This window comes from Manis pentadactyla, chromosome 9 (assembly GCF_030020395.1).
Source record: "Manis pentadactyla isolate mManPen7 chromosome 9, mManPen7.hap1, whole genome shotgun sequence".
Classification (NCBI taxonomy): domain Eukaryota; kingdom Metazoa; phylum Chordata; class Mammalia; order Pholidota; family Manidae; genus Manis; species Manis pentadactyla.
In genome coordinates, this window is record NC_080027.1 from 71,705,814 (window position 1) to 71,721,817 (window position 16,004).

Consider the following 16,004-nt stretch of genomic DNA (forward strand, 5'->3'; position numbering starts at 1 on the left):
CATTAAAATGCCTATATTAAAAAGTAGAAAGGTCTAAAAACAATGATCTAAGCTTCCACCTTAATAAACTAGAAAAGAATCAATTAAACTCTAAATGGTTAAGCTTACAAAAGGAGAAGAAAAGAATAAAGAAAAAAAATCAAAGATATAAAAAACAGACCAGAAAACAGAATATCAATTAAACCAAAAAGTTGTTTCTTGAAAAACATAAAACTAATGAACTTCTAGTTAAATTGATTAAGAAAAAATGAGAAGATAGAGATTACCAACAGAAGGAATTAAAAAGCAAATTCTGTTGACTTTAAATGTATAATAGAATATTTTGAATATCTTTATGTCCATAAATCTGGCAATTTAGGTTAAATGGATAAATTCCTTCTAATACTACTAAACTACTAAAGGTCAGTGAAAAAGAACTAGATTACCTAAATAGCTATGTATCTAATGAAGAAATTTCATTTTTAATTTAAAACCTTCCCAACAAAGAAATTCCAGACATGGATGGCCTTACTGGTGAATTTTACCAAACATTAAAGCAATCATACAGGTGATAAACAAACTTGGGAAAAGAAAAGGAGGAAATACTTCCCAATGCATTTATAAGGCTGGCATTAGCCTAATACCAAAACGAGACAAAAATAAGAGAAGAAAAAGAAATGATGAGCCAATATCCCTCAGGATCATAAACACAAAATTCACTAACAGCATTTTAGTAAGTCAGTTCAAATAATGTTTATAAGCAGGAAAATACATTATGACCAAATAGGGCTTATCCCAGGAATATAAGGTCAATTTAATATTTAAAAATGAATAAATTCTCTATATTAAGAGCAAAATATGTATATGAAAATCTCAATAACTGCAGAATAAAGAAACAGTAGTTGACAAAAGCTTTGACATAAAATTTGACCTAAATAAGCAGAGATGTCCAGTAATATTCATCAAATGTTCTATAATTTCTTCATGATTTGTAAGGCGATCTCTCTCATATTTCAAAAATGATATGAATCTGTTTCTGTACCTTCTATTTAGTCCCACTGATCTATTTGCCTATCTCTGCACTAATACCACAGTACTGTAAAGATCCTGACTTTCTAATAATTCCTCATTACCGATAGAACAGTTCTTCAAAATTATGGTAGTAATTCTTTGTTCTTGGTTTTCCCAAATTTACCAAGTTCTATGGATAATACTGTAGGATTCTGAGTGAATTTATAGATTAATATAAGGGAGAATTTATATCATTATGATATGTAACCTTCTTAATTAGAACTTAATATATCTCTGCTTATTCAGTTTATATTTCATGTCTTAATATGTTTCATAGATTTTTCATGAAAATTCTAATATATCTTTTGTTGGGTTTATTCCTAGGTAATTTACACCATTTAGTTGATTCCAGAACTCACATTTTTTCACATTTAAATTCTTTAAAATTGGAATGTCTCTTCTAATTGATGTTATTTTACAATCAACAATAAAAAAACTCTTTATAGTCTATAGTTAATTAAACTTACCAATATATTTATCAATTTATATGATCACCATTGTTGCTTGAATTTGTTGCCTTCTTTCTGAGTTTACTTTTCCTTTTCCTGAAATTTAACCTTTCTTAAGTCTACTTCTTGAGTACTTCCCCCTCTCTATTGAGAAGTGCTTCAATTGTCTTCAACTTAGCTCATTTATTCCATTGCAGAACCAAATCTTAAATGATTATTTAGTGCACCACTATCTGATGCTATAACGAATAGTATACATTTGGTTACAGAAGCAGTACGTGGTTGGGTTAGTTTGAGAAAACAAAACTTATCTTTGTGCCTCCACCCACTTCACCTAGACTCACAGGTCTCTATACATCTATTAGTCTTATCAGTAGGTCTGCACGTTTTTTCAGCCTGCTTTCCTGAGCTAGACCAAGATTGGGGTTGGGAGGATTAGGAATCCCTATCCTTGCATTCACATAATGAACCAGGTCCCAGCATCCCGTTTCACATAGAGCCACACAAGGCCCTATTATCCTTCTGTAGGCACCACAGATTGCTTCCAACTCAGAACCCAAGAGACCTGTGGATTTAGTTCTGCACACAGTTGTATGTTTCTATTCTACATCTGGTTCACAGCAATATTCAAAATATTTAACAATGAAGTACATCCCAGGCACAAAACAATCATGACATATGCCAGCTTGTATTTAAAAAAAAGAAAATAAAAAAATGCACATGACATGTGAAACTTACTTTAAAATGCATCCAAAAATATGGTTTGATGGATGGTTAGAGAGATGGATAGATGGATATCATTTGATAAATCAAGTATAGTAAAATGTTCATATTAGATTCTGGGCGGTAGGTATTTGTGTGTTCACTGAAAAATTCTTTCAGCATTTCTGTATATTTGAAAAAGTTAATAATAGAATATTGGAGAAAATTCTGAATTACAAAAACCATGTTAAGGTATACAGGATAAAATACAGCCTTGATACAATATGTCAGTGGGCTGTGAAATTCATTTAATGGGTTTTCACCAGCATTTTAACAGAGCCTCACATGTAGTATGGTTGTCTTATTTTGAAAAACTCTTTACATATACATGTATATATATATAAAGAGGGGTACGTATATACTATTGAAATGTAATGTAAAACGTGTTTTATTTTTGCTGTGGATTATGATATGTATTTTTTTACCATGGATTTCAATCAAAGAACTTTGAAAGCCACCAATGTAGAAGAGGTAAAAAGCTCAAAGTTCACCTCTTTGAATCTCAAGGACTTGTAAGCAAAAGAAGTGAGAGATGATGTAGGATGGGTTTGGGTGGAGAGCTGAGACACACAGGGTTAGTCTACTATCTCCCAGCTTTAGGCCAGAGATCATCAGATGTGTTAGATAAACTGAGGCAAAGGCTAACCTACCTTTCTTGAGTTTTTTTTAGTTTAAGTGCAGATAGATTTATAAATTATCACATGGCCTCTGGGGAATAAAAGGTAGCAAAGTTATAAGCCCGAAGGGCCACAAATATATATTTTTTAATGCCCACAGTGACTACACTGCACAGGCTGCAGCATAACCTTCTTAGGCCATAGGCAAGGAGGAGAGTGTGGCATAACTCAGTAAGAGCCAAGCTAACCTGAAAGCTTCCAGGGAGCACTACTGACCAAGCAAAGAGCAGCCAAGCAGCTCAGAAGTTACATCAGCTGCAAACCTCAGCAGCAGACAAGCCCAGAGAGACCTAGTAGTTGGAGACGATGTGACTCAAAGGACCACTCGCCCTCCCTGGCACCATGAGGACTCCAAAATACTTTACTCACATACTATCTGCAAGAATTTTTAAAGATTATGTACCCCCTCACTTAGGAAATCTGTGTGCCAATGGTTTTAAGTTGACATTTAAAATTTATTACTAGCTTAAAAGCAGTTGCAAAGGATGTCTTTTCTGGCATATTACATATATTGACATTACTAACTAAAACTGTTAAATTTTTATTTTAAATCTATCTGGTGAGATTAAACACCAGTAAAATTTTATATTATCCATCATCTATTTTGTAAAATATATGGTAGAACTCTTGTTTAAAATCAAAAAGCTTACATGTTCTTTTTTCTCACTTCATATTTTTATTCCATTTCTTCCTTAACAAAAACACATATATAACAAGATTCAGGGCCCTTACAAGAGGTTTATGGCACCAGTGTTTTGCAATGTCCTTTTTTTAATGCTTGGGAGGTTTTTTTTGTTTTTATTTTTTGTTTTTAGGAGAGCAAGGTGCAGACTTTTATTTAGAAATAAAGTGAGAGAATAGAGCTCCCGGCTCACGCCAGGAGGGGACAAGAGAGTCCCTGCCTGGAAGGTTTTTATACTCCAGGGTTAGCCACCAGAGTACATTCAGGATGAGGGCAAGGTGTGCTTTGCCTATGGATCATAGGCAATGGGAAAGGAATAATGCCATATACCTCCTCTCCAGCCACATTCTCAGGCAGAATAATTTTAGTAAATGGTGTACATGGGAGTTTGAGAATCTAGTCATTCATTCCTTAAAACTACCCCTCTTTCTCTTTGTATACCTGCAGAAGAACAACCTCAGCTGTGACTTAATCACCACTCCTTCCTATAAACCCAGATGCCTTCTTGGAAGGAACACAGGAGGACAGAAATAAGAGCATCTGAGCTTCTTTATCCAAAAGGCTAAATATAACCTAAGAGAACTGGCTAATTATTTAGCTTTAGTCAGATTTAGTTTTTAATTTTCCCCCTTTATCATGAGTGGCACCTTGTGTGAAAGGACAAATCAGATTTAGACAAAATTTTTAAAGTAAGTTTTTGCATATCTTGTGTAGTGTGTGTGTAAATTTGCTTACTTGAAATATGCATCTCCTTCCTAAAATTAACTTGCATATGCTTTCCAAACTCAGTGACTCTCATTCCCCATCCATCATCCTCAACCACTCCAGGATCTCATATGCTTCTATCCTGAGGTTAAGGGAGACCTTTGGCTTCAGTTTTACATTCAAAATAGGCTACAAATTTAGCTTTTCCCTTAACTCCAAATAATATCGTACATACAATCGAAAGTACACAGTGGCAGAATCAGCCAAAGAAGACAGTTGTAAAACTTTTGTCCCATCACCAGACCCAAACTACATGGGTTATGAACTAATAATTTTTATAAAACTTGTAATTATCATAAAAATATAATAATTATATCAACTTGAGGGGAGCTGCTGATAGAGTTAATTTTAAGTGTAATCCTGTAAAATATGCCTGCTGGTTTAAAAATCCCATTTTGGCATTCCTTCATTATCTAATATACAGTGAACCTCAGAAAAATATGGGCCACTGTCATCCTTTGAGAAGTCATATCTATACCCACTGCCCTTACTTATTCAACATCAGTTCTTTTTTTAACACTGTTAACTCTCAGGTCTCAACTTTCAAAGGTCAAGAAAAACCTTTTGTGTATCAGGTACGGCCAGTTTGAAAATAGTATCTTACTCCCAACACCATGCTATTGTGTACATGAATCTCCTGATAAATCCTCCTCCTATTTCAGTTAATGAAGCATACCCTAGCTACTCTTAACAGCAAAGATGGGATTCTAGTCCCAATACAACTCTATTTTGCTGTCTCATCTTAAACAAGTGTCTCAATACCTTACTTATAATATTAATAATAAAGTATCATTTATATGTAGAATCTTAAAAAAGGGTCAAGCTCATAGAAACAAACAGTAGAAAGGTGGTTGCCAGGGGCTGGGAGTGGAGAAAATAGGGAGAGATTGGTAAGTGGGTACAAATTTTCACCTACAGCATGAATAAGGTCTGAGGATCTAATGCATAGCATGGTGACTGTAGTTAATAACACTATATTATATAATCAAAATTCGTTCAAAGATAGAATTTAAATGTTCTCACAAAAATATATATGTGAATATATGAGATGATAAATGTGTTAATTAACTAGATGGTAGAACCTTTCACAATGTATATGTATATCAAATCACTACAAAGTATACTTTAAATATTTTACAATTTTTTCAATTATATCTTCATAAAGCTAAAAAAATTAGCAATAAAGATGATGATGGATGACAATAATGATGATAGCTAACACATACTGACCACTCACTATGTTTTAAGAGTTTTATATACACTATTTGATCCTCAAAACAACCCAACTAAGCAAGTAATTATTGCTTTTGTTACTCTTATTATTATGTATAAGATGAGAGGACTCAGCTAGAAGCTTCCAAAGTTCATTTCAACCTTAAAAGGCTTTCATTCTATTTTTCATTCTACTTTTAGAATTTTTTTTTGTTTAAGTGCCTATAGAACATAGAATCTGTACCATATATTTTTAGCACTTAATTATATACTGATAAGCATATTTCTTAATAGTTTCATGTGGGTATGTTTTATTTCCAAAACAAGAATGTAAGTTTCCTAAGAGCAAGGTCATGAATATAGTTCTCTGTGTCTTTAACCATGGTTAATATACAGACTACTGAGCATACAAGGAATAGTCAATACTTTATCATTTGAGTTTGTTTTCTTTGGCTCTCTGTCAGGGAGGGAGAAGATATTTTTCAACAAACCAGGTAAAGGGAGATTCAAGATGGCAGTGTGAGAGGTGAGATGGAGAATTCCTCCCAAAATCACAAATAGTATGAAAATATAGTTAATTGCTACAACTAACCCTAAAACTGCAACAAAAAAGAAGGCTGAACCAGACTGCATGCAGACCTCACTAACAGAGCAGACCTCACAAAACAGGGTAATGAATGAAAGCCTTTATCAGGTGGGACCCAAGCCCTTCCCCCACCCCAGCTCACCGCAGGAGGAAGAGAAATGGAGCGGGGGAGGGGATGGAAGCCTCAAACTGCTGAACACCAAGCCCTGGAGGTCTGCTTTGGGGGCAGAAACCTACACTGTGTGGTGCTCTGGACGTTGGGGAGCTCAGACAGGTGGAGTGCTTGATAAACAGATTAAGGCCATTTGTGGAGGAGGGGATCCACACCCGGTAGCTCTGGGACACAGGAAAGGCAGGCAGTTTGAGAGGCTTCCTAGCAGCGAGAGGGCTGCTGAAGGGGCGGGGTTTGCACCAAGCTTGCTGCGCGGGGGAGGGGAGAGCTGGACAAGGTTATCTGGGCGCGCTCTGCCCAGCTGGTTGGGAACATTGAGGAGCTTCAGGCGCCCCATCCCCCTAGCTGCCTACTCAGCTCAGAAGCCCCCACTGTGATACTCAGCCTGCCGAGCCTTCCTGCTGGCCTGCCGGCACTGGTTCCCAAACTGGCAATCACTGTGCTGGCGTCAAGCCAGCCAGAAGGAGGCTCAGCCTACAACAGCTATAGACGCAAAGCACAGAGGCTTACGCATGTGTGCTTGGCCCACTGGCTCGGACACTGGAGAGAGGCACCACAGACGGGAATCAGGAAACAGATCTTTCCAACCCCCAGGCACCAGCTCCACTCCCCTATGACCCCCAGCCTCACTCTAAGGGCTGAGCAGCTCTGGGCACTAGTGGGCACCACACAGAAATATGAAACGTCAAAAGAACATGGTTCAGACCAAAATCCCACAAACCCCAGAAAATGGGCCTAATGAAACTGAACTCACCAATCTGCCTGAAGGAGAGTTCAAAATAAAAATCATAAACATGCTTATGGAGGTACAGAAAAATACTCAAGAACTCAGGAACGAATTTAAGTCAGAGATTCAATCATTAAGAAATTCCATATCTGAAATGAAACATACAATGGAGGGATTTAAAAGCAGATTAGATATAGTAGAAGAGACAGTAAATGGAATAGAAACTAGAGAAGAGGAATACAAAAAAGCTGAGGCACAAAGAGAAAAAAGAATCTATAAGAATGAAAGAATACTGAGAGAACTGTGTGACCAATCCAAATGGAACAATATTCATACCAGAAGAAGAAGAGAGAGAAAAAGGGATAGAAAGTGTCATTGAGGAAGTAATTACTGAAAACTTCCCAAATCTGGGGAAGGAGATAGTCTCTCAGTCCATGGAGGTGCACAGATCTCCCAACACAAGGGACCCAAGGAAGACAACATCAAGACATATAATAATTAAAATGGCAAAGATCAAGGATAAAGACAGACTTTTAAAAAGCAGCTGCAGAGAGAAAAAAAATCACATACAAAGGAAAACCCATCAGGCTATCATCAAGACTCTCAACAGAAACCTTACAGACCAGAAGGGAGTGGCTTGATATATTTAATGTAATGAAGCAGAAGGGCCTTGAACCAAGAATACTATACCTGGCAAGGTTATCATTTAAATTTGAAGGAGGGATTAAACAATTATCAGATAAGAAAAAGTTGAGAGAAGTTACCTCCCACAAACCACCTCTACAGTGCATTTTGGAGGGACTCCTATAGATGGAAGTATTTCTAAGGATAATAGATGTCACCCAAGGGAAAGACAAAGAGTACAGAATATAATTCATAACATACAAAGAATGGAGGAGGAAGAAAAAGGAGGAAAAAAAAAGAAGAACCTTTAGGTTGTGTTTGTAATAGCACACGAAGTGAGTTAAATTAGACTGTTAGACAGTAAGGGAATTACCCTTGAACCTTTGGTAACCACGAGTCTAAAGCCTGCAATGGCAATAAGTACATACCTGTCAATAACCACCCTAAATGTAAATGGTCTGAATGCACCAATCAAAAGACATAGAGTCACTGAATGCATTAAAAAACAAGACCAGGTAAGGTTAATTCACTTCCTGCCAGAATCATAGTCCCTAAGGATACCATACTGTATAGAGATTCTGAGGGACTGGAAGTCCTAAAGTTGCCCATCTGGTGGTTTGATGGCAAATAGATTGTGACCGATATGGGTTTTCAGGGTTTTCTCCCCCCACAATTTATTTTGCTTTGTAGTAATTAGAGTACTTTATCTACCCAACATTGAATAAAACTCAGATCAGTTAAAAATATTTCTCTATTATTTTGTTAGTCATAGAATGTTATATCCAGCCTGAATTTCTTCCTTTTACAACAGCACTGCCCAATAGAATTTCCAAAGATGAAGTGGCTATTGAGTGTTTGAAATGTGGATAGTAAGACTAAGTAACTGAATTTTTTTTATTTAATGATAATTAATTTAAATTTAAAAGCCACACAAGCATAACATATTGGGTAGTAAAACTCTCGAAGATATAACTTATCTGTGGTTTGCCAAGGCTGAAGACCAGGGTCTTCCCAGCACCTTTCATTTATGTTATCATTCTCCGCTCAGAAACTTACAACATTTTCTTCCCAGTGATATATATTAAGTGTTAATCAATAGATTCTTGCCATATTCTTTTTCCATGCATGATTGGCTTTTTTAGGAACTTGAGATCTTTTTAAAATGTACTAGATGCTGATTACTTTTTTGGAAATTACATAAAATTGATTTCTGAGTTAACTTGAGAAAATTTGAAGACAGAAATAAATTAATATTATACTCACTTCTAACTTTTGTAACATATATAAAATGTAAGCAAATATGAATTACATTACTTGAAAATCGGCAATTTGTTCTTATGATTGGTATTTATTTAAGCTAATGTTATTAACAATCACAAGTGAGAGGAAACCACTATATGCCTCTTAATAAAATCAAGCAAAGCAATAATTTTCCAAACATTTATACTGAAGAGTCTCCCTTTCATCCATCAGTAGTCAGACCTCCTAATCAGAGATTTTTAACTAACAATCATTGACAACTTTGATCGATTTGAATAGAAAATGGAAAATACTAGTCAATCCTCAAGACAGTTGGTTTTTCTTCCTCTAAGACTATGCCTTCAGTACTGATTGAGTTCTTCAAGGGGGAAAACAATTTCATATTCTTGTCCATTCATACAAACCTCTCAGTGAGCATTATTGTTTTGGGAGGAAGGAGCGGCAGGCGGGGAGCCCAGGATGTTGACGGAACAGATAGGATGTCAGGTGAAGATAGAATGCTGTGCCCTTTCTAACCAGCTGAAGACTTGGCATGATTGTTTTCTTACAAATAATACCTGTGAGTGTTGAAACTGTTCAGGGAATCCATCAAACACACTCTTTCACTTTGCTGCTGTAACTCTGTAAAATTTATTCTCATTTCAAAGAGTCATAGTCAGTAATGCCTACAGGGAGTTGAGTAATTTAAAGAAAATTTGTCAGGTCTGCTTTCACTTACTTTACCAGACAGATCTATACTTACTTGGAGATTTTAAAACGCAACATTTTCTACTCAGTATGATTACAATTTCAAAATAAAAACTCTATTTAAAAAGTTATCTTAAATACAAGTAGACATAATATAGTATTAGGTTTGCATGAGAATAAAACTTTGATCAGAAAAGGAAAATAATGTTATAATCATTTACATTTTCTACCATTATAGAAGTCATTCACACATAAACAAATGAGAACAGAAAATACCTAAGCACTATAATATTAGGAAAAGATACATTCTTAATATATTAATACCAAATTATTGTTCTCAGGGAAACCTGAATGCCTAGGTCTATAAACCTCTAGAAGCTAAACAAATTAAAAAAGATAAATGGAAGGACAAAAGTAATAATCTTTCCAGATTAGTATAATTTCCTTATTAAGTCATCTATATTCATATTAAGTTTATTTTATATTATCATTAGAACATTTAAATGCAGATTAAAAATTTTTTTCTATAATACAATTGGTATTTTCAGTCATAAGTTCAGAGAAAGACTTCAATAATGCTTAGTTAAAAAATGTATTTTCCATATTAGTTTATTCAGATATATTATAAAATTAAATAACTTTTAATTAATCACAAAAATTATGATAACTAATACTTTTTAAATTGTTGATTTAAAGATGAAGACATTTTTTCATAACCTCCAAATGGAACTTACTCTTCATTGAAATGTTCATAATCACATAAGCAGGAAAGTCTGTTTTCCTTTATGATTATTTTAAAATACCATTTTTTAAGTAAGTTGGCTTTCATTTTTTGAAGGGTTAATATTAATAAAGATAATATTTTGAATTGAATGGTACCCAACTAGATGTTAATAAACCTCTGTTTTTATATAACTGAATTACTATGCATAAAAAGGAAGATATTTAAGTCTAATTTTTTTCAAAATGATTTATTTAATAGATAGCTTTCATAGTAAAAAGTTCAATTTTGATCCAGAGATACGCAGTTGATATTTAGTAGTATAACTCTAAGAGAATTAGAGAAAAGTACAGATTAGAAAATTTTTCTCCTGACCTAAACAGCTTTATGACAAATCAAATGAAATGATCCTAGAAGATAAATGTGTTCTAAGAAGACAAATTATGGAAAATAAACAGTATTTCAATATCATGTCTTCTTTTATCCCTTGGTTTTTTTACCTCTCTCTGTAATAATTACCTATGCACAAACTCTAGATGGCAATATTGCACTTACTGTACTTTCATGAAAATTGTCACAGTCGGTCCCCACATATCCTCTTTATCAACATTTTATGTGGCACAGATCTATAGCCTCTTATTATAAGTGTAATGAAGCAGAAGTTATTGAAGCATTTTATTGATTGCTCAGATCACAAGTTTACTGCCATACTGAATTGGCACCTTACTCGCTGAAGCAAACTGCTGACACCTTTTTTAAAAAGTGACAACTACATCTATTTCATGACCAGAAATCCATTTTCATCTCTATCAAGACAAGAATGCAATTTTCACTTCATTTAACTGATGTTAGGCCTGCTCAAAGCATGACACTTAGAAAAAGACACAAGTTTAAGGTTCTTAAAATACTTCAAGTAACTAGAATGTAGCTTGGTTTCAGGGAAAAAAATTCCCCTCAACAACCACTCAAATCTACAAACAACCTAATATTCTAAAAAAATTACCTATCAGAACCTTTAGAAGTCGTTTTCATTTTGAAAAGCCTGCAACACTACCTTTATGTCTTTAATGGTAAGTTATGTTATATATTATAGATTTTGTTCCAAGAAGTTCAAAAGTGAAATCTTTTGAGTATTGCCCCAGGAAGGCGCAATCAAGAAAACAGCCCAATTTTTACCATATATACATATATATATATGGTGGTCTAATGTACAGTAAGTTACTATAGTTAACGGTACTGTATTATATAATTCAAAGTTGCTAAGAGAGCAGATCTTAAATGTTCTTACTACAAAAATAAATATTAATTATGTGAGTAGATAGAGGTGTTAACTAACCTTACTGTGGTAATCATTTCACAATACTTAAGTATAGCATATCATCAGGTTGTACATACACCTTAAATGTACTCAAGGTTATATGTCAACTATATCTTAAAACTGGAAAAAAAGTAGCTGGCACACTAAAATTAAAGTACATACAGAAAATGAAACAGACTTAGTTATTCCTTCAGTAATGTTAGGATCAATAAATGATTTTTGATTGACCTAAGACACATGCCAAAAAAGATAAACTTTCAATACTTCTCTTATGGGAAATTAAAATACCAAGATTTCTTTAAAAATGCTTTTTACCATAAACAAATTCTGTCAGCACTAAATGTAATTCAAGCATATTTAAAGTAATCCATTCTTATATTATTGGTTTAATATCTATCAAACATATTGAAAGAACGAGTAAAGTGAACTGACATTAACTTACGAAACTTTTTCAACAAAATCTTAGTGCTTTGCTAAAGGTTAGTTTAATGTAATAATAAAATACATTTCAGTTTTAAACTGCAGAACCAATATATGCTGAAGTTGGATGGTCATTTCCTAATCTAATTATATGCATGTAAAATAAAGTTATAGTTCCAGTTTAAAAAATCAAACCTAATTTTTGAAATAGAAATGTAGCTTCTGAAATTTTTAAACCCAACACAAAAAAATATGAAACATCTAGAAATAGCATATAACAGTATTGAAAAAAGTACTTGTTTAAATTAATGAACAAGAAGGTCTGTGTAGACACAAAAAAGCTTAAACCACTCAGGCAAAATATTGCAGTTTTGAACAAAGTTCATTAAGTAATGTCTATTACAAATAGCCCAAGTACATATACCAAATTAAAATTAAAAAACAAAACATTTCCTTGTAGCTTCAGACATAAAGTTACCAGTTCTTTTACTTTTACTGCTGAAGTTTAGAAAATGCTCCAAGATTTTAAGAAAATTTTGAGGGTATTTTTGTTTTTTGTTTTTTTTAAGTAATCAAACAAGCTAAAATTTAATTTCAAAGTTGATCATTTCTTTCCAAAATGCTGAATATTAGAAGTGGGATTAAGAATTCCTTTAAATATTTTCATGTTCTAACTATCGTAAGGACTACAATTTTCTTCATGAGTAAGATGATGGTTGTTAAGATATAGTTTGTTACTCATTTTCTTTGTTTCTCTCTGAATTTCAGAAATAACTATTTGTAATCTGTAAGAACTATTAAGCGATACTAAGGACCACTTTAAATGGTTAAAACTCTACAAAGAAAAATGGTATGAGCTCTTTTAAAAACTGTATTATAAAAAAAAAATGTTGTGCATTTTAGTAAAAGACCCAGGAATTTTGTTGGCTGTGAGCAAAAAAAATCAAGAGTATCAAAATTGAGAAGACATTTTCAGAAATGATTCTTTCCCCAAATTCACATTTATACTTAAGATCAACCATTCCAAATCATTATTTATATAGCTTTCTGGCACAGTTCCATGAACTTGTATGCATCTCTACAGTGTTTCTGAACAGACTGAACGATATTTTGTTTACTGACAGCAACTAAAAGCTTTATGTAGGATCATAAATAAAGAAGATCATGTTTAAAAATCACTAATATCATTTTAAAAGGTAGTGCAGGCTTGTGTTTTGGCCTCTGTTTAGCTGTGTTAGGCCTATGAATGACAGCTTCCCTGCTTGAAGCACACAGAAAGCACAGCCTTCCTCATTCACTGACAGGACTGTGGCCTTTTCACACGTTCCTTCCACAGCAGTGTTTGTCCCCAAACACTGGAATTCTACACAATGGCATTCCTACTTCAACACCCCCACCAACAGCACCACTGCATGATGAGAATACTAATGAGACAGAACAGGTCCTTTCCCTGAAAGTGTTAACTGCATTTCATAGCAATGTGTTTATGCTACTTCAAAGATTACCAATTAAATAGATTCTGCTTAGCTCTGAGCAATGTCTAAAATGTTTCCACTTTTAAGGAAATAAATGTGATAAACGTAAGATCAAGTGAATTTATGCTGTCTTTAATATAGTATCTCATTTTATATACATAAATCAGTATATACTTAAGACCACACTAATGTAGTGGGCTTAATTCAGTTGCATGCTGTAATAGCCATGTTAAAATAAAAATTGAAAAAAATGAGTAAGTTTGTAAAGATAAGAGTGGTCCTGACTTTTCTTTTAAAGCTCTACTATCACAGTTTATTTAAAAGAAGTTTCCTTTGAGAATTCCAAAATATCATCTTAAGGTCTCTAATCTTTTAACAGAATCTTCTCAAAAAATATTGTTGTTTCTATATAAGATCCCAGAAGTGGGATAAATAGGAAGGATATCAAGAGTTTATATAATCCTATGATTTATAAGCTTAGATTTGTTAAGGAAATAGGAATCATCATTCATTTCCATTTTACCTATCTAATGATTCCCTAACAAAAATCTTATATAAAACTGAATAGAAAAGGCTATCCCTAAGGTCAAATAAAGTAAATGCTGTTCAAATGAAGTTCATTAATGCTAAGAAGGATATTTGCTAAGTAGTCCTACTCACAAATAAAGATACTGCCAGGCTTAACAGTTAACCTCTGATGACCTGATAATGGTACCACTGAAGGGACTTTTCTAAACATTGCAAATAATTTTAAATTAAGTCAAGATATACAATATAAAAAAGACTCAAGAATAATAATTGAGCATATCTAAAGGAAATAGAAATTGGCATGACATGCATAACAGGCAAATTTCTATTTAATTTTCTTAGTTTTGTGTTTTAAAATAAAACTTAAACAAGTATGATACTGTTTCAAAACTGGTGAATGCAAAGCTTTCCATTATTACAACTTAGTGAAAGGAAAAATGTTTAGTTGGGAATGCCAAAGAGCTTAGGTTTTTAAACATTCCTAAATTTGGCATAATGTTGAGATTCATGTTAAGACAATTTATGTTTAGACAATTTCAGAGATGCTAAAAAGGTTAATTTATGCTAATGTTTACATTTCGTATTTATTTTAATAAAATATTTTTCATCAATTTTGAGTTATAAAGAAACCTTTCAAGTCAAAGCAGTGAGTAATTCTTAAAGCATTTTCTTTCCTCACAATACACAGAACTCTTTTCAATCTAGTACAACTGTTTATACCTACTTAAATTTTAAATGTTTTGGACAATGGGAGACAGAAACATGCCAAAACTGCTTTCTGAGCTCTTCCTTATCTCTAACACCCTCACTTTTAATAAAATTTAGAAAATGCTTGGTTTTTTTAGATTTGGTTTAAACCATGCTTTTCTTGCATTGGAGAATGGTCTCATATTTTCTTTAGCTATAAATAATTTTCAGTAAGTGGAGTCAAACCATTTAATGCCAAATAAATTATTGCAATTGAGTTGGCCAAAATCCATTTTATATCATTTTGTCTTAAAAGTTAAATAATATTTCATTTAAAATAGTTTAATCTAAATACAATAAAATATATTTTGCACCAGTTTTTGCATATATCAGCTTACTAAGAATATTAAAAATAAATTTGGATTTCTTTCATATTTATTATTATAAAGAGCTTTATCTGAGAATTATTAATCACATTTCTGGCCCTCTGAAATTAATTAACTAGGCAAACCAATCACATTTTGAGAATGAAAGTTTCTCATGACATGTTTCTTGCTGGTTTTGGATACGTTAGTTCAAGTATTTCAATATAAGTTGTTCTTTTCCAAACCAGACAGCAGGAGGTGCAGTGTGAACACTGAGACTGAATCACATTCCCACCTCCCTTTCCCCCGCTAACCCAGAGAATAATAGCATGATGCTTTCAAAATATTCATTTTCCAGAGGCCTGTGGCCTGAGATAATGAGGCCAGTTCTACACTGGAATTTCTCCGTTAGAAATGTTAAACCTAGCCCTTATTTAATGTAGTAAAATGTATATCTAACTTCTTTGGACCAAGTGCAAAGAGGATCCTAAAAATGTTGCAATTCCATTTTTACTTTATAAATGGCAACAATTATTCTGCTTTATAATTTGAATTCGACTTTAAGATAAATCAAAGTCCTTGTAAGTAGTTATAAAAATATCAAAATCTTTACACATACACATATATACACACTCACAATTATGGAATGGATACTTAGATATTAGAGGACAAACTCTAGTTTAATCTAATTCAAATACATTAATTCTATTTTTAAGACTTTCAGGTCCTGAAACATACAAGTTGAATAAGCACAAATGAAGTAGGCTACTATTGACATGAAATTAATTTACAATTTCATTTCCTGAATACTATAGGTTATATTTTTTGCCCAACTTC

General features: G+C 33.3%; 1 protein-coding gene across 1 annotated transcript in view; it reads right to left on the reverse strand.

The window, feature by feature from the left end:
- Window positions 1-16,004, reverse strand: part of DCDC1 (doublecortin domain containing 1) — a 427,548-nt gene that overhangs the window by 317,975 nt on the left and 93,569 nt on the right. The gene's annotated exons all lie outside the window — the stretch shown is intronic.